This window comes from Camelus ferus, chromosome 1 (genome assembly GCF_009834535.1).
Source record: "Camelus ferus isolate YT-003-E chromosome 1, BCGSAC_Cfer_1.0, whole genome shotgun sequence".
Classification (NCBI taxonomy): Eukaryota; Metazoa; Chordata; class Mammalia; order Artiodactyla; family Camelidae; genus Camelus; species Camelus ferus.
The window spans coordinates 17644290-17668352 of record NC_045696.1 but is presented as its reverse complement, the minus strand read 5'-3'; positions in this window follow the sequence as shown (position 1 = coordinate 17668352).

The window sequence follows — 24063 nt, the reverse complement described above, 5'->3', positions numbered from 1 at the left end:
TATGAGTGTGTGTATTCGAAATATAAACATATATATTTACTAAATACAAATATATGTGTGTTGAACACAAAGTATATATGTAGCAAGTGTAAATATGCAAATACGTGCTTATGCACATATACAGTCTAAATATTTGATGTATATGTACTAAATAGAAACACAAATCTAGGATTTACTTTCCACGGTTTCAAGTAAAACTTGTTATAAATGATTGCTTCATTTTATAGTGTGATGAATACAATTTACCAATTTTTAAAGCTAAGATTTTAAATTCAGTTGTACAGATAAATGTAACTTCTAATTTAAAATTTATTCCAAAAATGAATGCCTGTTGATAAAATCCATCTTTAATTAGTTGGCACTAGGTATTTATAAATAAACTGTAGATCTTCTACCATCTCCATAAAATACAATAATGAAGTATTTGACAACCCTGGAAGATCAAACATTGCAATTTCTATAAGTTTTATAATGAGATTATTTTTCTGTTTTTTTTGTAGTAATTTCATTTTAAAGAAATATTAACAAAATGGCCCTTTTCTTACTTAAATATGTGTAACACCATTTCTTTGCTGAAATTCAAGTGTCAGGGAGAAAAATCAAATTATAAAACCATCTTAAAGACCTTCTTTAAATGATTATTCTAAAAGCCTTTTAATCAGAGTTGTCAAGTAAATGTATTACATGTTTTAATATCTCAGTGACATCTTTTTCATGTTTTTTTCTTGGCAAAAATAACAAGAGAAACAAAATGAGTTTCTTTTACACTGAAATGAAAACTTCAAAGTTGCTATTGATCTTTTCACATCACATCAAAACTACATTGATTGTAAACCAGACAAACTATTGGTAATAAAAAGCAAGTCTAGAGTAATTTTAGAAGTTGTAAGATGGTCTAAGTTAGCAAATGGAGAAAGTTGGGTTTTCTAAAGAGGTCTCTCAGGGCTTTGCTGTAAAAGGACAATTCCACAAGGCACTGCAGGCTGTAAACGTGGCCTTGTCCGAGCAGCACACTTTGCGTTGTCAGTGCCAGAAGCGGAACTTTGTCAGACACCTGCTTGGTATGAAGAGGATTTTAGAGCCCCTTCCTCCACCATCTCCTCCAAGAGCTCCAGAATTTCCTTTTTATCAAATATGCCAGATTTAATCTCACTTTCAGTGGCAGGATTATAAGCATAACACTTGAAGAAGCTGCTAATTTTGCAGGTGCCAGAAGTTTTTTGCTCTGTGAGAAATGACTCACTATCTACTGAAATTTTCTCATCTCAAGTTTCCTATGTCCCTGTGAGGTCAAGCAATTATAGCACATCAAAGACCCAGTTTTTAAAAATATCTAAAACAGTAAAATACCTAATATTATTTTACAAAGTGTGGTGAATTTACTTTGGGTAATAACTATGCAGCATGTCAAAAGACCACTTACCACTACAATTATCAATCATAGATTATATACTATATAGCATGTGTTAAGTGTACTCTATGCTACTGTATTACACAGTAGTATAATATCTACAATATGTATATATGTATATAAGCACGCATGCTTTCTGATTCAAATATTAATTTATTCATTGTTACTCATGCAATGAATATTTATGGAACTACTAGCATTGGCCAGGCACTGAAGGTGTCAATCGACAAGAAAACTATGATCCTTGTCCTCATAAAACTTACAGCTTTGTGAAGATGATGAGTTAATGTTAATGGAAATACTGTAACAGTGTGCACTATGCATTGGGTTAACTACTTGCTTGTATTATCTGATATAATTTTTTATAAAAGTTTACTGGTAAATATTACTGAAGCTTAGAGAGTAAACCTAGCTAAAATCATTTCATTGACAAATAGCATGAAGCCATTTGAACACAAAGTCTAGGCACTTGTTCAATAAGCCATGTCTATGGTTACAGACATTGAGGTTGCTTATTAAACATCTTCTCTGTGCCAGACTAACAGAATTTGGGAATACAGACTTAATTAATAAGACAGATTATTCCTCATTAGACCTTACATTCTATCAGGAAAGATAAAATAGTAACAAGTAAACATATAATTTTCTTTTTTTTTTTTAATGGAAGTAGAGTCTGTTACAATATGTCAATTTCTGGTGTATAGCACAATGTCCCAATCATACATATACATACATATATTCATTTTCATATTCTTTCTCATTAAAGATTGTTACAAGATATTGAACATAGTTCCCTGTGCTACATAGAAGAAACTTTTTAAAATCTATTTTGATATATAGTGGCTAACATTTGTAAATCTCAAACTCTCAAATTTCTCTCTTCCCACCTGCTTTCCCAGGTAACCATAAGATTGTTTACTATGTCTGTGAATCTGTTTCTGTTTTGTAGATGAGTCTGTAATGTCCTTTTTTAAAAAATAATTTTTAAGTAGGTATAAATTTTATAAGAAGAGTGAAGTCAGATATGCATTACAGAAGTAAAATAGATTTATTTTATATAAGGTAGTAAGGGAGCTCCTCAGTGAAGAGGTAACATTTGTGCATGGTCCTGAACGAACTGAAGATAAATCCAAGCACAGGCCTTGGGGAAGGTCAAATAGATAAATCCTGAAATGAGAACAAATTCCCTGTGTTTAATAACCCCCAATAAAGCTACCACCAATGAAGGTGAATAAGTGAGCAAGGGAGTGGTGGGGGATGAAGAGACAGGCATAAACACAGATCAGAGCAGGTGGGGTCTTGCTGACTACAGCAAACACGTTTAGATTTGACTATGGGTGCAATCAGAGCCATTATTGATCAAGGAAATCATTATGACATCCAGCAATTATTTAGATCCAGGTAGACTGAAACCATAGAGCTGAAACAGCTGTTGATTACAAATAAGTGGAAGTAAGAAATTAGAAGACAGAGATATGATCAAAACTATGCTGTCTGGATTTATTGTGTTAGATGATTAATAATAATGATGATAATAGTTACTACTACTATTAATAATAGAGGTTGGATGGGAATCATAAAGTCAATTTATACTTTTAAAACACTCAGATGAAAGGGGGGAGAGTATAGCTCAAGCAGTAAAGTGCATTCTTAGCATGCACGAGGTCCTGGATTCAATCCCCAGTACCTCCTCTAAAAATAAATAAACCTAATTACCTCCTCCCCCAAAATAAAATAATTAAAATAATACAATAATAAATAAAATATTTTTAGAAAGGGGGGGAGGTTATAGCTCAGTGGTAGAGCATGTGCCTAGCATGCATGAGGTCCTGGGTTCAATCCCCAGTACCTCCATCAAAAATTAAAAAAATAAAATAAAATAAAATAAATAAACAAACAAGCCTAATTATCTCCCCCTTAAAAAAAATTAAATTAAATTAAATTAAAAATGTGACAATGAATATATATATGTTCATGTATAATTGAAAAATTGTGCTCTACACTGGAGTTTGACACAACATTGTAAAATGATTATAAATCAATAAAAAATGTTAAAAAAAAAAAGTCAGATGATGTTCTTGTGGTCATACCACACATGCATGTGGAAAAGAAATATTTCATGATAATTTGGAAGTTTGAGAGTTGCAAGTGTTTGACACTATATATAAAAATAGATTAAAAAAATTTCTTCTGTATAGCACAGGGAACTATATTCAATATCTTGTGATAACCTTTAATGAGAAAGAATATGAAATGAATATATGTATGTATATGCATGACTGGGACATTGTGCTGTACACTAGAAACTGACACATTGTAAATGACTATTTTTCAATTTAAAAAATAATAAACTAAAAAAATAAAGATTATCTACAACCCTCCCAAAAAAGAAATATTTCATGACATTAAAAAAGGTTTATAATGCAGATAAATATCACATAAAAGTTTATAAATACAAAAGAGAAAATTTGAAATAGCAGCTAAAGACGAGGGATGAGGCAAGGGAGGTCAGAGAAAATCTCCAAAGTCTTATGCATTTGCGCTGTCAGCTCTCAGAGGTTGAAATGGGACAAGGAAATCTGAGACTGCACATAGTTTAGGGCAACTGCCTTCTAAAAGCGTGGTCCGGGGCACCAAAGCAGAGAGAAGGATTTCCCAAAACGCAGAAAGCGGGAGGTGGGATTAGAGAGTCAGGAAAATTCCCCAGCCACTCGCAAAGCTAGCAGTCTTGTGGTAAAGCTGATTCTCAGTTACATCCTGCTCTTCTTGGGTATAATGCACTCCCTTTTTTCCTCACTGGTTATAGGCCTTCATAATACATTAACCTGTATTTTCTGACAACCTTTTCAATTAAACAAAAAATACGACCTGAGTAAAACCCTCTATCATTCTACTCTTCAATGTCAAAGCAACAGAGAAAAAATTGAGCTAAGGTGGGTGTCATATGAAGCTAACTCTATTACATCTGTCCCCTGATTCAGGTGATGCTATAACATGGCTGGGAACATCTCCCCCTTTTATTGACTTAAACCAAATTCTAAACCCACCACATGATCATAGAGTAAAAATATGGCTCTATCATTGCTGTATACTATGTCATGGAATATTTATATTTTTTGTTCTTGGTAAGATTTTCTTGGCTTTCCTGGCCAGGAACCTGCCACAGATCTTCAATGAAGCCAAGCTCTAGACAGTTCAGATGTTTGTGTTTGACATATTTATGTCACCTTCTTTCCTGTACATGAGAGTGTCAAGGAGAAGACTATGGTAACCATGGAGATGCAGGCCTGGCTAATGATTGAGCTGCATTTTTAGGACCAGTTAGAAACACTCTGTGAGGGCTAAAGAATGAAAGCAAGTTTCAATCAATAAGTTTCACGAATATTTACCTTATAATTATCACAAATGCAATCCTTAAAATATGGATCAGGATGTTCTTACAGTATGTTAGGGTATTGAATCTGTCTTACTCTTTCCCTAACAAGTGATTCTTTTTTTCTCCAGCAATGCCCATCTTCAATGTTCAAGTCTTTCAAATTTAAACATTATGTTGCATTTCTCTTCTTCAAGTTAAATCCATTGTTGAATCCTGCCATGTTTTCTTAATTTTATGTAATTAAGGTTTGATATGGATATTTAGCCAATATTTTAGCTTAGTAATCCACCTCAAGCTTAAATTACTAAACTATTCCTTCAAATGGCTTCCTTTTACTTTCTCTCCATCTCTTGTTGATAAGGCAGATAACATATGGGTTCATATTAATACAGCTGTTCTTGTGTTGATTTTTAACACACTTTTTGTATATTTATTTTTGACTATACTTTAACCATTTTGGGCTTTAGGTTTGTATATTATATAAATAGACGTGTTCTGCTGTTATTTTAATCAATAGACAATTGTCTATATATATATATAATAGAGAGAGAGAGAGAGAGAGAGAGGGAGAATGGCCTCCACCTTGCCCTGCTAGAAATGAACCCTTTGTTATTAAGTTTTATACTGTATGCAAATGACTCTAAAGTACTATTTTGCTACATTAATTAATTTGTACCAATACTACACTTGTTTTGTAGTAGTTTTACAGTATGTTTTCATATCTGATCAAGCACATTCTCACTAGTTATTTTCTTTTTCAAAGTAGTTTTCACACCTTAACTTTATCCAATCTTACAGGTCAACTACATCTCAATAACAAATGTAGTTTTGATGCATTTTGCATCCTTTAATCCAGTGAAGTTGACACATAAAATTAACCATCACACCTCTCTTTTTCAAAAGTCAGTTTAGTCTTGTCTTTCACTAAAATGTTCTGATCTCTTAATATAGAACTTATACATCTAATGTTAAATTTATTCCTAGAAACTCAATGGATTCTTTAATGAATAGAGTCTTCTTTCTATGAGAATGTAGAGTTAGGTATGACTTTGTATTGGAATGATAAGATGTGCTTGTGCGTTGATTTTTAATCTGACTGCTTGGCTAAACTAATTTATAAGTTCTAATATTGTGTCAGCTTATTATCTTTGTAGATATTACATAAAAATAGCAATAATTTAACAAAATAGCCTGAATGAGCAAACAGGAATTTCAGTGGGAAACAAACTAGAACTACAATTAATGTCATTCTTTGGGGAACCTTGATTAACAGACTGAATTCTGATAAATCTGATTGCCAAGTCCCAAAGTCACAATTTACAAAGACATTATATAGAAGGAAAAGCATACGTTTATGAGAAGTCATGTAAGGGCACAGGGTCGGACATGTTCATAGAGCCCATTCATTATTCTCTATGTCATTTACCTAGTGTTACCTACCTCAGATAATTACCTTTGTATCAATTAAGTGCTATTATATGCAAAATACTAAAAGGAATTTAAACCAGTCTGCTGTGTGAGTGCACATATGTCCACATGTTCATGTGTTATATCTAGCAAGTTTTTATTTTACTTCATTAAACAGCAAAGAATAACATAGCAATTAGAGGAAAAGCAGAGACACAAACTCACATGCAAAGCCCCTTCTGCTGTTTGCATGCTTATTAGCCAATGTCCTCAGTGAAAATCACTATCATTATTAAGAGGTGGTAAATGTCTTCTAATCATAAATAATCAAAAGATGGTAAACTGAGTGATGAAGCATTTGTGATGTCCCTGAGGTTTGAAGCGTGATAAAAAAAGTGATTATTTTTCTAAATGTGACTTGGTTTGACTTTTGTGGAGAAAGCATGCTGACTTATTTGACTTTTCCCCCTTTGTTAATGATAATTATTTCAATTTCTAAGATCTTTTAAAGGACTGACAGTAATCGCTAAAGGGCTTGCTATGTTTGTGGTTATCATAGCCCATTTAATTATTAGCTATTCATAAATTGCAAATATTTATAAAGAGTGGACAGCCATCTTTCTAAGCTGTCTTTCTGTAGCCAGGTCAGTGGACTACATAATATCAAAGGGCTCAACCTGTAAAAAATAATGAATCTACTTGAAGAAACCCTTTCCTCGATGAGTTTTCCTTTGACCTAAAAATTTTGAAATCACATCAAAAAATAAGATTTATTCCAAATTAGTTTTTATATAACAACTATCAAATAAGTCCATTTCCAGAAAAAGACCAAAGATGTGATATTTAACAAAATTATTTCAGCTAAGTTTATTATTTTAGCCCATAAGTGTAAGGAATGATATTGGTTGGAGGTCTTTTGATCCTCACCAAACTGCCTTTATTATTATAATACCATCAGCATCACCAGAGAACTTATGAGAAATGCGGAATCTCCAACCCCACCCTAGACCCACTGAAACAGAAGCTTTCAAGATGAGATCAGTAATGTGTGTTTCAACTGTCCCCACAAGAGAACCGGAGAAACACTTAAATTTAAGAACCACTGGACTAAGTGATTATTTACTTCTTGAGGGAGCTGCATTCCAAAAGGGGAAGATACAAGCAAATGGACACATAGCCAAGAATGGAAGTCCGAGCATTATTTCTGAAAGAAGATAGTGTGTAGGAAAAAAGAAAATCTTCCATTTCCTCTAAGGAAGTAAAATAAAACATTCCTGGGAGTAAAATAATAATGACCATTTATTCTGACCCTTCCCAATGCCCAGTACACAGGGCATTCTCTCATCATTAGTTGGTCAGCCAGAAACAATGGCTCTGTTAGAAATGATCCAGTACACCCAGAAAAGTTAAAGACCTCATTCTAAGCCTTCCTCCTCTTCCAGTTATTTTGGTAGACTTCCCTCCATATATTCTCCAATAAAGAAAACTCTCTTTTTTTTTTTTTTTCTTAGAGTTTTATTGAGATGTAATTGACATACAGCATTTTACAAGGTTAAGGTATACAGTATAATGGCTTGACTTACATACACCATGAAATTATCATCACAATAAGTTTAGTGAACACCCATCATTTCATATATGTATAATAAAAACAAAAGAAAAAATTTTTTTTCCTTGTGATGAGAACTCTTTGGATTCGCTCTTTTAACCACTTTCGTGTATAACATACATCAGGGTTAATGGTCAGTCATATTGTACATTACCTCCTTAGTCCATATTTATCTTGTAACTATAAGTCGGTGGCTATTGACCATCTTCATCACCATATGAAGTTATGACAGTATGACTGACTATATTCCATATGCTGTACATTTTCTTCCCTGTGGCTCATTTATTTTGTAACTGGAAGTCTGAGAACTCTCTTATCTAGCTTAGATGGCAGAGATAGTTTGAAAAGCTATGCTACTTCCTCCCTAAACCTGCCAGACTATTGTTTCTCTATTACTATGCTGAAAGCAGACTAGTGAAGTGGTAATATTGGAGAGAAAACTTTGATGTAAGGGAGTCACCCCAGATTAGCACTACAAAAGAATCCAATTATACTTACGCACAAAGGTCATGTTGCAGGCATTTTCTTGGATCCCATCCAAGTGCACAACATCCATCCTTTTGGCCCTGCACCCACTGATTTTAGATTTTTGAGATGGCACTTTCTCTGTATTTATTATGAAAACCTCTTTGCCTGCCAAAATCTGGATTTTCTATCCTGACATATGAGAAAATGGTCCATCTGGTTCTCCACGTGGCCTGTTGAGAGGCGCTTGACTTTTGGTTACTCCCGTGGCAACTAGTTCCCCAACTAGTGACTCTGATTTCTCTGGCTCTTCAATAAAGAGACAGGCTCTCCTCAGCCAGCACATCCTCAGAATTTGTCATTACTTATTTAGTGGACAATCACCTCCCTTGAAACCCCTGAAGAGTTGAGATCACTTCATGTTGCCTCTGAACCTCTGATAAAGCAAAAGGTATGGAAAAGAAATAAGTATTTAGTTTCACAGCTGATGCTCAAAACAACCTCATGAGGTACACACTACTATTATTTATCAAGTAAACATGTGTGATTCAGAAAGGTTAAATAACTTGCCCAAAATCACATCTGGGAAATGAAGGCATCTAAACCCTGATGAGGTTTCTTGTTTTTCAAAGGCATCTTTCCCAGAGGTGGAAATATAAATCCCCTGGAGATGCAAAATAATGTTCAAATTCAGGAACTTATTTGACTAAAATATTGTGAAATTCCTCTTAAAATCTTAAGGTTTGGATTTGGAAGAAACAGCTATATGATTTTCAAATTTTTATTTGGCAAGATAAAAATAGAGGTCCAGGAGGCTGAACCATGTGTCCAACCCCTCCCCACCAACCTAGTTTGTAGCAGAAGCAAAATTAAAATACATGTTCTGTCTCCTTATTTAAGTCTTCCTTCTTTACCTTTATTTTGTTCCCCCTCTTTCCTTCTCTGCAATATATTGTCCCATTTCTTTTGCAAGCAGCCTATTTCTTTGCTGGATGCTAGGAGAACACTTCTCAAGGTAGAATTAAAGTTATTCTGAGTCTTAAGTAATTTGCTCACTTCTGGAGATTGACACTGTGGGTTTCACTTTGCCTCGAAGTTCCTCCTCCCCTCACTAACATCCATATAGAATGTAGAATCCCCTTTAAGGTGATTTACCAAACATATCATATATCAGTGCTCCAACATGAAGCCCTGATCCAGATCCAAAAACACCCAAGTTTTCTTAAAATTCACCATGTGTATGTGTGCAAACTAAATTTTAAACTAACATTCAGTTTCAGAAGATGGGCTACTTGGATTTAAAATTCATTCTAGAATACTTTATAGATAAAACACTAAAAAACAGAAAGCTCATATAGATTCTTAACAACTTCACACGCAAATACAAGGAGAAATAGTCACTATATACATATTCTAGGAATCACCACAGAGAATGCAGCAAAACAAATGCCATGAAACGGAGAAAATATTTACTGTATTGCTTTTAGGACGGTCAGTGTTTGATATAGAATGTGAGATTCTTCCTACATTAGGAATATGAGCCGAGGTGTTCTGCACAAGAAGAAGCACAGTTGTGCTCTTCCAGGGAGAAAAAGAGAGAGGGGATAGAGGATGACATACTGGGAGGTAAAGCCAGTGGATGGTAGAGGCTTAGTGCTATAGTGTTGGGGAATTCCCCTATGTATGCCATCCTCTCCAGTGAATTCTGTAAACTCATTAACTTCCTGTGGGTAATTGTTTCTGGAAACAAAAGATATAAATTCCTCACAAAAATTAACATGTGGCAAAATATGTGGAATATGCAAACATGGAGGCAAAAAATAACAAGTTCCATGAACTTACAGAATTCGTGGGGTCTACTCTGAACTGCTAAAACCAGAGTGTTGAGACATAGTCAGTTGTCTCAGAGATAGACAGTGCTTCTCAGAGAACAGAAGCGTCCCATCAAGTGCTACCCTCCAAATTCTAGACTTCTCTATTAGTTGAAAATATCTAGTTCATTAGAAATGGTTAAGCAAATGAGCTCTAGACAGAGTCTCTGTGTTTGAATCTTGACTCTACCATTGACAACCTGTAAAACCTTGGTTAATACTTCTTAACTTCTCTATGCCTCTATAAAATGGAAATAATAATTCCTTTTTTTTTTAAGGTTCTTTTGAGTATTAAAGAAACCCATGCAATACGTTTAGTAAGAGTGCCTGGCACAGTGTGCTAAACACATCTTAGCTATTATTATTAATAGTAAAATTTTCAGCAGCCATTCTATAGCCTGTCCACCCTGTTCTTGGCACTTTGACAGAGGTTTTTCAAACCTCACCACATCATACCGATATTCTAATAAAACCCAAGCCATTTGATGAGAGGTGACTTTTTGACTACACACTTCAGCCTAGTCAGCAGTGTCATATGGTTACCATGTTACATCCACCTTCCAAGCTTCTTCCTCCTCTACCTATCCATAAATACCAAGTATTATGTACTTCCCAATCCTATCTTCCCACTTTCAAAGCACTCCGTATCTCCACTCTACCCACAAACAACATATCCCACAGTTTCCCATGCCAGTTGGTAGGAATGCTTCATTCAACATACTTGCTGGGATCAGCCCATAAGAATAAAAGGAAACTAACATCTATTCACTATGTTTCTTATATATTTCTTGATCTCACAATGTCATTAATACTTAGTATCTGCCATTTTCTTTCAGTAACGATCAGACTGCAGAAGTTCTCAAATCCATTCATTCAAAGAACAGTTCCTCAACCTGCTTCCTCTCCAGCTAAGATTTTATCTTTATATTTTTCAAAAGTATAGTCTATTTGCCTTTCTTCACCTTCAAGCTATTCAATACCTTGAAATACGAACCGTGTTTCAATAGAATCTTAGTTTTTAACACTCTTAAGGAAAAAGTTCTGTGTGTATGTACACCCATGTGTGTATTTGCTCCAAAGTGAATAATCTTAAATCCGCTTGGTACCTTGCTTGCATGACTCACTCTCATTTTGATACCTCGACTATCTATTTTAGGTCAATGCTTATTACTGATTTTATTCATCTATACATGTTGATCCTAATCATAGAAAAATTTTGACTTGGCTATTCACCCTTAAATATATTCTGTTTGCCACATTATTACTTTCTTCTATCTCCTCTGAAACTGAAGCCCTGAATTACCTAAATGTGGTTTGAAGCACCTCATTTTATAGGATGTGATTTGAGAGCCCTGTAGGAGACCCAGGGCTGGCCAGGATCCTGACAGCTCCCATCCAGGATGCTGACTCTGGAATCCTAGCTCCAGACACCAATGAATATTTCTTACCTGCATTTCAGGAAATTTCTAGGTAACTAGAAGACCTAGGGGAGGGGCATGGCTGCTAAAACAGTCATGTCCAATGGAATCAGTAAATGCTGCATTTTAATGTATATAATTTTTAAAGATGGTAAGAATGAAAATAAGTTTTCTATTTGCCATTTTTTTTAACTTACAGGAAAATTAAATGAATTCATGCTGTGCATTTTCAAAAAACAGGATTCTCATAGAAACACAAAAACTTTTCACAATCTTAATGGCAGATAGTGAGTCTGATTCCACCATTTTACCACAGAAGGGACAGTAATTTCCCAGGGTCCTACTGTTAGTTAATATTCTGGATGACTCAGGGCAATGTTGCTATGATTAAACAAGAGTGACTTTCCCGAAATTGAATATTATGAGACTTCTAAAGTATTATTCTATAATATTTGTTTCTAGTCTAATAAAGTTTTTCCATATAAAGACATTCTTGACATTTTATCATATCAAATGAGTGCAGTTAATATACGAGTATTTACACTTTGGGCCACTTTTAATTATAAATATAAAGATCCAGGAGACAGAGAAGAGAATTGTGGGAGAGAACACATACTTTGCAAATGGAGTTTGCATTAGCCTACAGTGAAAACACAGATAAATAACTCCCGTACTCCTAGTGGTAGCTGAATCAAAACCACAAAATAAAGGTAGTTGAAGAGACATGGGCAGTGATACAGGGATCACTTAGTGAGGAAAGCAGTAAGGTGGATATAAAGTTTTCCTGACTATCTCTACCATCACAGCACAGAGAAAAACAAGTCAGTGTCACAGCGTACATTATCTGTCAATAAGACATATAACAGCTCAGTGTTAGAAGCACTTTTTTCTTAATGGCACAGTACCCTGAGTGGAATCAATCACCAGGAACGTTTGTCAGAGTTCACCAATAATACTGCCAATGGCAAGGCGTGGGCTTAAAAAACCCTGTTAATTTTTCTGAACTTTACAAAAAGTTCAAGCCTACGACTTCTTTGTAAATTGTCCTTCAATGAAATAGTGTGAAGTTACGTTGGAGTCAAGATGTAGGGTCTAAAAGGAATGCCCAGTTGTTTGGTACAACTGTCAAAAGGCAAAGATAAAGCATCATTCTCAGACCATTGCTTTCAAAGTGAATGTTGCTTCAGTTGAAGTTCTGAGAAAAGTGAGTGCTGTGGTTATGAAGACCGAGGTTGCCAGGTACTTGGTTGGGAGCTATCCACAGAGGAGGTCAGTGGAGGTACCTGAATGGAAAGACTGTTCTCAGAAAGCAGTTACTAATGAACTCACACACTTCCCTAAGCTTTTGAGAATGGAAGGAAGAGGTTGCAGTTTAGAGCATGGAAGAATTTCTTTGTCATCTTGAAGAGTAATATCTCAATTAGTCACTGGGGTGCAAGACCATAACACTGAAATGGATGTTTGTTTTTTTATAAAAAGCTGGGCATATCATTGTCGAATCCAGTGGTTTGAACTTCTTGGGCATTTGTATCATTAGCTGTGGCCCTGCTAGAACCTGAGTGATAATAGTTTTTATTAGTTTCTGAAGACTGTTAACAAATTGGGCTTCATCCATCACTCTGTACTTCCCTAGTTTTATGAAAGTATGTCCACCCATTTTTGGTTATCTATTAGAGAGTTTCTGTTGGATAATGATTCCAATTGGTGATAAGTAGAGAATTCATTGAAAATAGTGGCTGAGCCTGAATTTGGGTGGATCTTAGAAAGTCAAAAAAAAGAATCTCTGTTAAAAAAAAAAACTAACCCATATCTAAAGATTGTACATTTTTCTTGCAGCTAAAGTACTGCCTAATAAGCAGGAAATGGATTCAATTTCGTTTTCTTTGATGAAATAGCTCAGTGGTTTTGTAAATGCTGTGAATACAAAACTCAGACAGCAGTGCAAATAATTCTTTCAGAAAGGAGTCCTTTTCAAACAAGGAGATACTATAATGAAAGTGGTATTGGCAATAGTGTTCTGCTTTTACAGATTTCTGAGTAAGAATACTTGCAATCAAGTAATATTTTTATGACCTCCTTTTACTATTTGAGTTTAAAATAAGCCCTGATTAGATCAAGTAATACAGTATATTTTTTTAGTTATTCTCAGTTCTACACTCTTTAAGATTCTGTTAATATATCTATGTTTTTAATTTTTGACTTTTACTTAGAATAGTAAGTATATCCTTGATATATTATCACATTAATTTGTATTATGGAAGAATAAAAAGAAATCCTTGCTTGAGATCAGATACCAAGCTTCATGGTAAAATGTCAGTCCCCTGTAGCAATGTGACATAATAAAAATGGTAATAATAAAGCATTGTTAACCAAGTGAAATTGTTCCCTCATACTGTTATCTTCTCTGTTTTGGAAAGAAATTATTTCAGTACAAAGCATATAATTCATTATAAAATTATTAAAATATGCTTTATTTTATTTAAATTAAATATGCATAATCATTAATGATTCACAAATTAATATGATCATTAAAATGCCAATTAATATTTCTTAAATTTTGAATGACATGAGAAATGCTCATTATTTAGAGTTAAATGAAAAAAAGAAAGCACACAATGAAATTTTAACAATAGCTAATTCTAGGAGCAGAGAGTCTTGTTCTTTACTTCTATCTTTTTTCTATGTTTTTCAATTCTATTTATTCTATCTGTTTCTATGTATTTCAATTTTACTATCTTGAGTTTATAGTTTACTATATTAAAAATAATGATTGTTGTGTTTAATGTATTAAAAAATGTTGTAATTTTTAAAATGTGTTGTACATTTGCAAATACAGGCTTATTCTAGCTTGCTCTCACATATATTCACATATACCATTTTAGGAATTTTTCCCAACATGTTTCCTTAAAATTAGAGATTTAGAAACTCATTTCTGTACATGAAAATTTAATTTGTTTTCAGGGGGTTAAGTGGGAGATAAATGAAGGACTAAAAAGACGGAAAGGAGGCTGTGGAGCAATTGGCCGAAATGGGAAAGAAGAGGCATTTCCTAAAACTGCAGACATTTACAAAGTTTTAGAAAGTAGTTATAATTAATAAATGCCGTTTATAGGCACAGGAAAAATTATACTTGGGAATAGTTGGGAGAAAAGATGCTTCTGTATTTAAAGAACTACAGTGTTTAATAATGATATTTAGTTCTGGTTAGTTTAATTATCAGTTATTTAACACTTGTCAAAATATGTATGTTTTCCAGGTCATACCTGCAAATACTAAAAATATCATTTTTTAAACGTGAAGGAATGGATATAAGTTGGATCTCTGTTGAGCTGTTGTTCAGATGCCTTTTTTGGGAAGCATAATTTTAAAGCTGATTTTTAATGTCACGTACTGGGTGTAAAGAAAAGTATTAGATTCATTCCCACTTACAGAAAGGGATTTGATGAGAACTATGTTTTTTTTTTTTTTTTGATGCTGTATTTGCATTTCATCCCACAGAATCTCTTTTATTAAGAACCAGTAGAAACATTTCTTTTGGATACAGGAGGCCAGAAAAGTTGTTCTTCTGAGACTGTTGCTTTTAATCTCATGGACACATGGCATGATATAGAATTGTTCCCTTCTCCCTTTCTACTTTCAACCTGAGGGATAAATTTTTTTTTAACATTTTTTATTGATTTATAATCATTTTACAATGTTGTGTCAAATTCCAGTGTCCAGCACAATTTTTCAGTTATTCATGCACATATACACACTCATTGTCACATTTTTTTCTCTGTGAGTTATCATAACATTTTGTGTATATTTCCCTGTGCTATACAGTGTAGAACTATGTTTATAATGGGGATTATGTTAAAACATATCACTTATCGCTTATGTTTACTATTACCATTCTGATATTTCTGAGTCATTTCCATACTGATTACAAACATGCTTATCAACCAAGTTGGAGTTCTGAGGGTGGTAAGCAATTGCCCACATGTTTATTTCTAATTGTCTGGTTCATCCTATCTTTTCAGAATTTTCAGTTATTATGGACATCATACAAAAATGTAAGACAGTACTTCATAGTGTTTTGTACTTTTTGCTTGCTAATGCATAATCTCTGCAGAAGGTGTAAATAAAAATTGACTAAAAGTGTTTTACCTACCATCTGGAAGTCCAATATCAGGCTTCAATGAATAGCCTTCAACACTTACAGATTCTAATATCCTGGCTCTTTATGATAATATTCTAAGGGCAAATCCAGTTCAGAGTTTCCTTTTTTTTTCCCTTTTACTACATTAACCTATTGCAGTTTTGATTTCAATTACCTTGTAATGCATATAAAAATAAATTACAGAGAGAAAATATTACAGAGAGTTTTAACAAGTTAATGGTGAATTAAATGTGCTCTCTTCTTCATTATGCAAATTTGCAATGCTGTGGAACATTTAGCACTCTCTCCTGGATAGCACTCAACATTTTATATGCAGATAAGTCAACAGCTCTGGTGAACTTTTGCCTTACTCGTGCATTAATACAAGAAATACACGCTGAAGAATTTTTTTTTTTCAGTTGCTTTACTAACCTATAGGTAGGAGAAAAGAGAATTCACTGTTTCATATACAGCAAGTATTTCTAGTCATGTCAATCAGAATGTTCCTCCTGAAAAAGGTTTACTGTGCTCGGTGGTGAGCAAAAAATTGCTAATTTTGATTAAAATTTAAGTTTTTAAATGCATTTAATTATTTTTCTCATTGAAGTGACTGTAAGATCATTGCGCAAACATATGAGTATAGTTTTCTTGTCATAATTAATGGATATAATTTTCTTATCCTCCTATAGTTCCCACTTATCTGTTTAAATTCTGGCTATGTCAAACATAATGAATCAATTTCCATTTATTAAAATGGAATTGGGAGATGTGGATCAAAGGGCACAAACTTGCAGTTGGAAGATGAATAAATGCTGGAGATCCAATGCATAGCATTGTGGTTAAAGTCAACAATGTTGTATTATATACTCCAAAGTTGCTAAGAGACTAGATCTTAAATGTTCTCATTACAAAAAAAAAAAAAAAAGGAATGATAATTATGTGATATAACAGGGGTACAGAGGTGTTACTTAACACTATGGTGGTAATCACATTGTAATATGTATATGTATCAAATACACACATTGTACACCTTAAACATGCAATGCTGTATGTCAATTATATCAATTTAAAAATAAAATAAAGTTGAGATTATCTAAGCAACAGTTATTTGTGTGAAATAATCCATTTCTAATCTGTATATTATTCTAAATGGATTCTTTCCTTATATTGGTTTATATATTTCAGTGAAGAAGTCTCAAATTTTTGCTATCAGTTTGAAAAATTTGGTTCTAAATTGCCTTAAATCAGTTAACCTTAAAGTTCCTGTATGCTTTTAATATTTTCTTAAGCTTTAAATTCAAACTTCTTCTAAGATAATTTAAATGACTTGTAAATATAATAATAAAAATTAGTATATTCAGAAGCAAAAGTAGAAGAGGAAGCACTTTTTTCATGAATATGTTAAAAGAAAAGTAAGAAAGAAGGAAGGAAGGAAAGTGAAAGATGGGGAGAGGGAGACAGAGTATGGTAGGAAGGAGGGGAGGAAGGAAGAAAGAGAGAAAGAAAGGAAGACAGAGAAAGGAGGAAGGGAAGGAAAAAAGAAAGAAGAAAGGAAGGAAGGGAGGAAGGAAGGCTTTTTCAATGTTAGCTTGAGTTTTTAGATAGAGATGCTCATGTATAGATAAATGTGAATGTAGATAAACATAGTTAAAGACATAGACATAGATGCAATTTCTTCCAGCCACTCAGGTATTCTAGCTTCAGAACAGAAGAAGCTTGTCCTATTGCACAGTTGAACTCCTAGTCTCTTACAGATGCCTTTGCCTTCATCTCCCTCAGTCAGGTTGTTCCAGATCATCATCAGTCAGCACAGCCCTATTTTTAAGAAATATTTATCTCTGCACCACCATGTCTGCTCTTTGTAGATCTTAGAGACACATCAGACAAATAAGAGTTGTAACTTTATATATCACTTTGGATTTTGGTTACCTAACAAAACTATATAGCATTTTAATTGACAAGAAGGGAAAAATAGAGGATTGCCATACAGGTATAGCTATTCGGTTAATGTATGTTTCAGAAATGAAATTTCTGTGCTTGAAATGCTCCAGAGAAAATGTGGTTCTCCAAAGTTCAAGGTAAAAAATACAGTTTTAAAACTAATGACCATAATTTATTATTAACTGATTGACACAATTCTTATTAGTTGGATGGTATAGGTTCTTTATATAAATCCCTGAGGATTATTATTATTGACAGGGCCTTTATTAATGCTCATTATGATGAAACATGCATACTAGCTTATGTATATTATAAGTTCCACATCATTCCATGTAACAATTAGCCACTGTATATTGAGTATTTTATATTTAAAAAGTGTAAGGAAAATTAAAGTAAAAAACAAAATATACTTTTCCCCCCTAATCTAACGTATCCCCTGACTCGTAATTGGTAAGAACCCTGAAGGGTTTAAGATTTGACCTTACTTGCAAACTGACATGTTAGCCTACTGCAGTTTCATGGAAGCTGTCAGAAGACATGAAACTCCTGGGTCAGAGACAAAAAGCTGTATTACTCTCAGAAAAAGCAATAGCTTGGGTGTTAGCATATTCATGCCAGTTCCCTGAGACCCAGTTCCCACAGGAAGAATGCAGATTGAACTAGAAAACTACACACACAGTGGGCTGCATCACAGGGAAGGAACACTTAGCTTGGGAAGTTGGCTGCTTTACAACAGGGGGTAAGTCAGTCTACTCTGTCAGGGTAGGAGATGTTACTTCATGTCTCAAGATTGCTCAGCACAAACACAACCTGTGAAATGGCCCAGGTAAAGAGTGGTCAGAGGCTTACCTCCCTCACACACTCAGCATTAATTCCTAAAAGTAAACCATAAACTTACACCACAGCATTCTCCTAACATGACAATCTCTTTTGCTGTTTCTTCTGCCATTTACACAAAGAAATAGCTGAGGACCAAAGAGCAAGGAGGAGGACAGGGAGACTGAGAAGCATCACACTTACTAGAATGATCAGCTGTCAGTGGAAACCTCCATGGATTGGGGGAATTCATCTGGAAGGCGAAGGCTTACTATCCAAGTTTCAGCAACAACCATGCTCTCACACTCTATTTAAAAGTATTTCAAAGCATCGCTCAGTTGTAAGCAGTCCATCTACCAACAGGATGTCTCCAACAAGCTACAGAAACTCAGTAATAGGGTCTTTAGATCTGTTGGCATCTAGAGGTAAAGTCAAGAGATCAGGAGGTGGGCTCCATCCCTCAAATTAGACACTAGAAATAAGGCATGTACAAGCTAGTGCTTTGACAGGACCTGGTAAAATATACAAATGGCCACAATGAGAGTTAAAAACTTTGGCCACTGGACCCCCTACACTTAAGAAAAGGGGAAATGAGATCTCTTAATAGGGTAGGAGAAATCTGTGGTGAGAGTCTGAGCTTCAGTTTCAGAATCAACACAGCAACATCAAGTCCTGAATCACTTTTAAGCAATGATGATCAGAGCACAAAACTGGATCCCAGCCTGACAGCTTATATCTGACCTGAGAGGTGAATGAGTCTAAGTTCCCTGCATCACTGAGAAAATGAAACGAGTTAGTTGCACAGGCTTCTTACCTCTAGCCTAATGGTCTGATTATTAGCGTAAGGCTAAATATACCAATGTTTAATGAATAGTCTTTATTCTTTGATTTAAGCCATTTTTTAAAGAAGCAGAGATAAATTAATACTTACAAATTTCAGGAAGTAAGGGCCTGATATAAATTTGAATCATCCATAAGTCAAGATGCAGGTTATAATTTCATTTTTACTTTTAGTTCTCTGAGTTTTTAAATGTCTGAGGATCAGGACTATTCAATGCCTTACTTGAACAGAATTAATCAACTATATATTTTAAAAGAGTCATTTTGGTTTATATATGTATATTTTATATACTCCCATTATTTTCAGGTCCTACTAAAGAATGTGTAAACTGTTGTATAATGGAAAAAAAGGAACTATTACTTCCTAAATGTGACAAATCATAATTGTGAGATTTATTAAGCTATACCAACAGTAGTAATGCTTTTTGGATTATCTTTTATATATCAAGGTATGCTATTATTTGAACTGTTTCTGTAAAATTATAAATATCATCATTGTAACTTGGTAATGTTAGAAAATAATAATGTGAAAAGAAACTCTTATCTCACTGTACATAGAGTTATTATCATTTAGTTGCAAATGACGTAAAACATAATTGAAACTGACTGGAGCAAAAATGAATTTATTGACTCATGTAACTGATAAATTCAGGGGTCTCAGATCTGCTTTCAGTTACATCTGGATATAAAAGCAGAAACAATGTTGGCCATTTCTTAGCCAATTTCTTGTTCAGCTGTTGTCTGCTCCTCCTTGCCAGACAGATTCCTTCTTTGTGATTATAAGATGGATGCCCATCAATTTCTATGCAAGTAAATAAGCAAGAATCCTGTTTTCTGGTAACTTCCACATATGTCATGTGATGCATGTTCAGGTCACGTGCTCAGCCCTGAACCAAAGGAGCTTTGGCCTGGATCTCCACTTCGGCAGTGCTCTGGAGATAGGGGCGGAGTCCTGCCCAGGCAGTGAGGACTAAGAGTGGAGGGGTGGGGATCTGATCCCTGAATCACATTTCTGAATCACTGCTCTAAGTAACTTTTGGATAAAGAACTTTGGGGTAATAAAAATGAAATATAGCCACTTCACCTTATAATTTTTTAAATGGTCTTTTAAGGACAATGCATGAGAGGGGAAAGTAAAGCATTCAGTTCTAATCAGAACTGCCAATAATTTAAATAAATTTATTCTATTCTTTCCTTTGAATGAGCCAAAGGACAAAGTAAGTTTCATTTCATTTCAGAATAGCTTTCAAAATAAACTTTAAAAGGAGATGTTAGTTGAATTTAAATACATAATACTCAATCACATTTTTATTATTTATACATTGAATGATTAATGTATTAGATGCTATGGAATTACAGTAACTTTTGATGCCATCTCCAAAATCTCTATAACAAAATACACTGACATCAGTATTCTGTTTTTAAATATGGTGAGTGAAAATAGAAAAAAAATAAAAACAATTTTTCATAGATACTTATTTGGGCATCTAAAGCTCAAACTGGGATTGAATTTAGGCACGTACAAAGACACACCTGCATTTTTCCATTATAGTACAAGAGCTGCTTGTGTGGGCTGGAAATTGGCAGAGCTGAATGCTTAAGAGCATGTCTACAATTAAGTGCGCCAGGCCTGTTTAACTTCTTGGATGCTGAGAGCAATGAATCTAGTTTAAGCCAATTTTTAATTCAGATATTCATATGTTTTTACATGAAGCTTTTCAAATGGGAAACTAATCAATTCTATGCCATTTCTCCACTGAATTACTTCTTTGCCCGTTTATACACCTGAATTAAAGAATAGGTAGATGGAAGCTGCTGCTTGCCTATTACCTTGGGGTGGTGGGGAATGGCTCTGCTTTATCTTGAGTGTTATATTCTTTGTAGAAGGCAGAGGGTAATTTAACCTTTCTCCAATAGCACAAACCTAACTTGCCCCGAGGACATGAAACAGAAAGTAGAAGATGAAACTAGATCATCGTAGGACAGCTCATGACTGGATATGCCTGGAAGTCCCTGCGTTCACTCCACTGCTTTATTTTGTTGCTCTATTATGAGCTTTAAAGTAGAAAAGAAAATAAGCTGGTGGAAAAATACAAGAAACTAACTTATATACTTTATGAAATAAACTTGATTTTTCATGATTTAAAAAAATAAACTGCAATAATCCCAAATGAAGGAGGGGAGTAATTAAAAATAAACCCACTGTGGTCCACCAAACATCCACCCCCATTTCCTCCCTTCCTTACTCCTTCCCTCCCTCCATCTCTTCTTGCTCTCTTTATCTGTCTCTCTCTTTTTCCTTCTTAAAAGAAAGTAAAATACAAGTTGAGGGCAGTAGGTCCAACATACGTGTATCCAGCTGAAGTGTCTGAATAAGAGAACCTGTAATTATTGACACTATAATAGGCAAATTCACTTAATTCTTCAACTAATTGTATTTTATTTGTCATTATGCCTATTTCCTACAGATAAGGTAAGCCAAGCTCAGAGATTTTGTGTAACTTGCGAGAGTCACACAGTTTTTTTTGCAAAGTCAGGATCTGAACGCAGTTCATTTTAACTCCATATAAAATATAAGCTAGTGATGTTAAAAACACTTTGGGGGGAAAAAGAAATGATGGTTTCTCTTTTAATAGAATAGTTTGGATTTACCACCTTTATTTCCATATCATTCTTCCAGAAGCCAGTATCAGCTTTCTACTAAACCCCAACTTCCTTTCCATATAAATTTCTCTTGTTCACAAATAAATTACTGTTTATGTTACAGCTGCACAGTGTTTTTAAATTGATGCTTCAGCCTTTCCTACCACTTATTTGCAATTTTCTTCAGAGGTGGAATTAAAGGGAAATTATATTTTCTACAAAAGGAAAGCAGAAGGGAGAATGGCTTTATTGGCATGCTCTTTAAAAGTCTCACCTTTTTCCTGGTTAGAAAATACAATTACCCTTAACATTGACAATGATGCATCAGTATAACAAATACACAAGGGACAAAAATGCCAAAAGAAGGATGATGATTTTCTCCTCTTTTACAGTTTCTGGGCATTATTTAAAAATTAAGATATATGTATTCTATTTATTTACAGCTTATGTGGGTTATTGACCAATTTCTTATTGCATCTACTTATAATGCTTCTACAAAGTGATAAAAGTCAACTGGGGAAATACAAGAAGTTTCTCCTGGTTAAAAGGGATACTTAAACTCAAAATATTTATTTCCATATATAGTATATATTATATATAGTATTATGTAGTATAATATGTCTTTTATCTAAAATATGTCATTAAATATGTAACTTCAATCAAAAACTTTGGATTAGGTGGGCCTCCTGTCTGATATGGTAAATGGAGTATTGTCCAAGTTGTATTTTGGGAAGGAAGAGTATTTGGAATTCAGCACGGTCTGAGAGTAAATACTATTTCACCCTCTGAGAAGCAATGCACCAGCTGGCCTGGCCCTCCCAAGCAGACGGCGTCACCGGCCGTGGGGGTTCCTCTGAAGTCCCTAAGACATCTGTACTGGCCTGGGGCTGCTCCATTCTCAGAGATTTGCAACCCACAGCAGAATTTCTTCTTCTCTGAAGGAGACTCAGTTCTGCTCTTAAGGTCATTCTACCGATTAACTCAGATTTACTGAGGTAATCTAGGATAATCTCCTTTATTTGCTGTCAATTTATTATGTATTTAACTCATCTACAAAATACCCATATTTAATACATAGATCAGTATTTGTTTGAATAAATAGGGATTATAGACTAGCCAAGTTGATACATAAAACTAACCACTGCAGATTCTGAGATTGGAAATGTAAATACTTGGGCGTACACAGGAGAAAATAACCTGAACCCTGGAGTTATCCTAGCCTCCTTTGCCAGTAAAGCACTTACCACCCCACGTCTGAAGGCATTTGCCTCCTCTTGCTTAAAGAAGTTACAATAAAATGATCTGAGGCAGTTGCCCTGTAAGGACACACCGACTGCTCTCAAGACACATCCAGGCCCCTCTTATCACCTCAACACCACTAATGAGGGTCTGATGTCAGCTCGTTTCAGAGGAGTCTGACCCTAGAGAAAGTAGTTTATACTCCAAAAGAAATGGAAGGTTTTTGTTAATTTCATAAGCCTGGGAATATGTGTGTAAGTGAATTCCCAAAGTATTAGGTAAAGTGGGATGGACATGATTACCCACTGGACTGATATGAATATATTGATATGGGTATACACCAAAAATTCTAAATGTGATACATTAGCTCATGCAGCTGGCAATGTCTCTATCAGTTTATTTGGTTGTTTGTCTGAAACTTGGATCAGTGGCATGCACCTCCATTCAGTCAGTTTCAGGTGCTAGAAATTTCTTGACCTAATGTGGATACAGGAATACGAAATCTTTGTAAAACAGAGTGAATTTATCACATGTAGTCTGCACACCACCAACCCTGCACCCCTACACCAACTATGTCCACTGAGAGACCCAGAGGATACTTCCCACATTTCTCTCTCAGAGAGAGAATTAAAGAAATGGGAAAAGAGAGACACACACATACACACATGCATGTACATTTATATGTATGTACATATATACACATTTGCATATATGACTTATGTGTATATATACATAAAAATAAAGCTGAATATCATCACCTGTAGAGGAAGAATCAGATACATGTGTGTATTCTATATTAGGGTTGGCAAACTTTTTCTTAAACAGGGTGATAAAAAATATTTTAGGTGTGAGATAGTGAAATCCAGGGTATTACAGAGGAGTTTATATA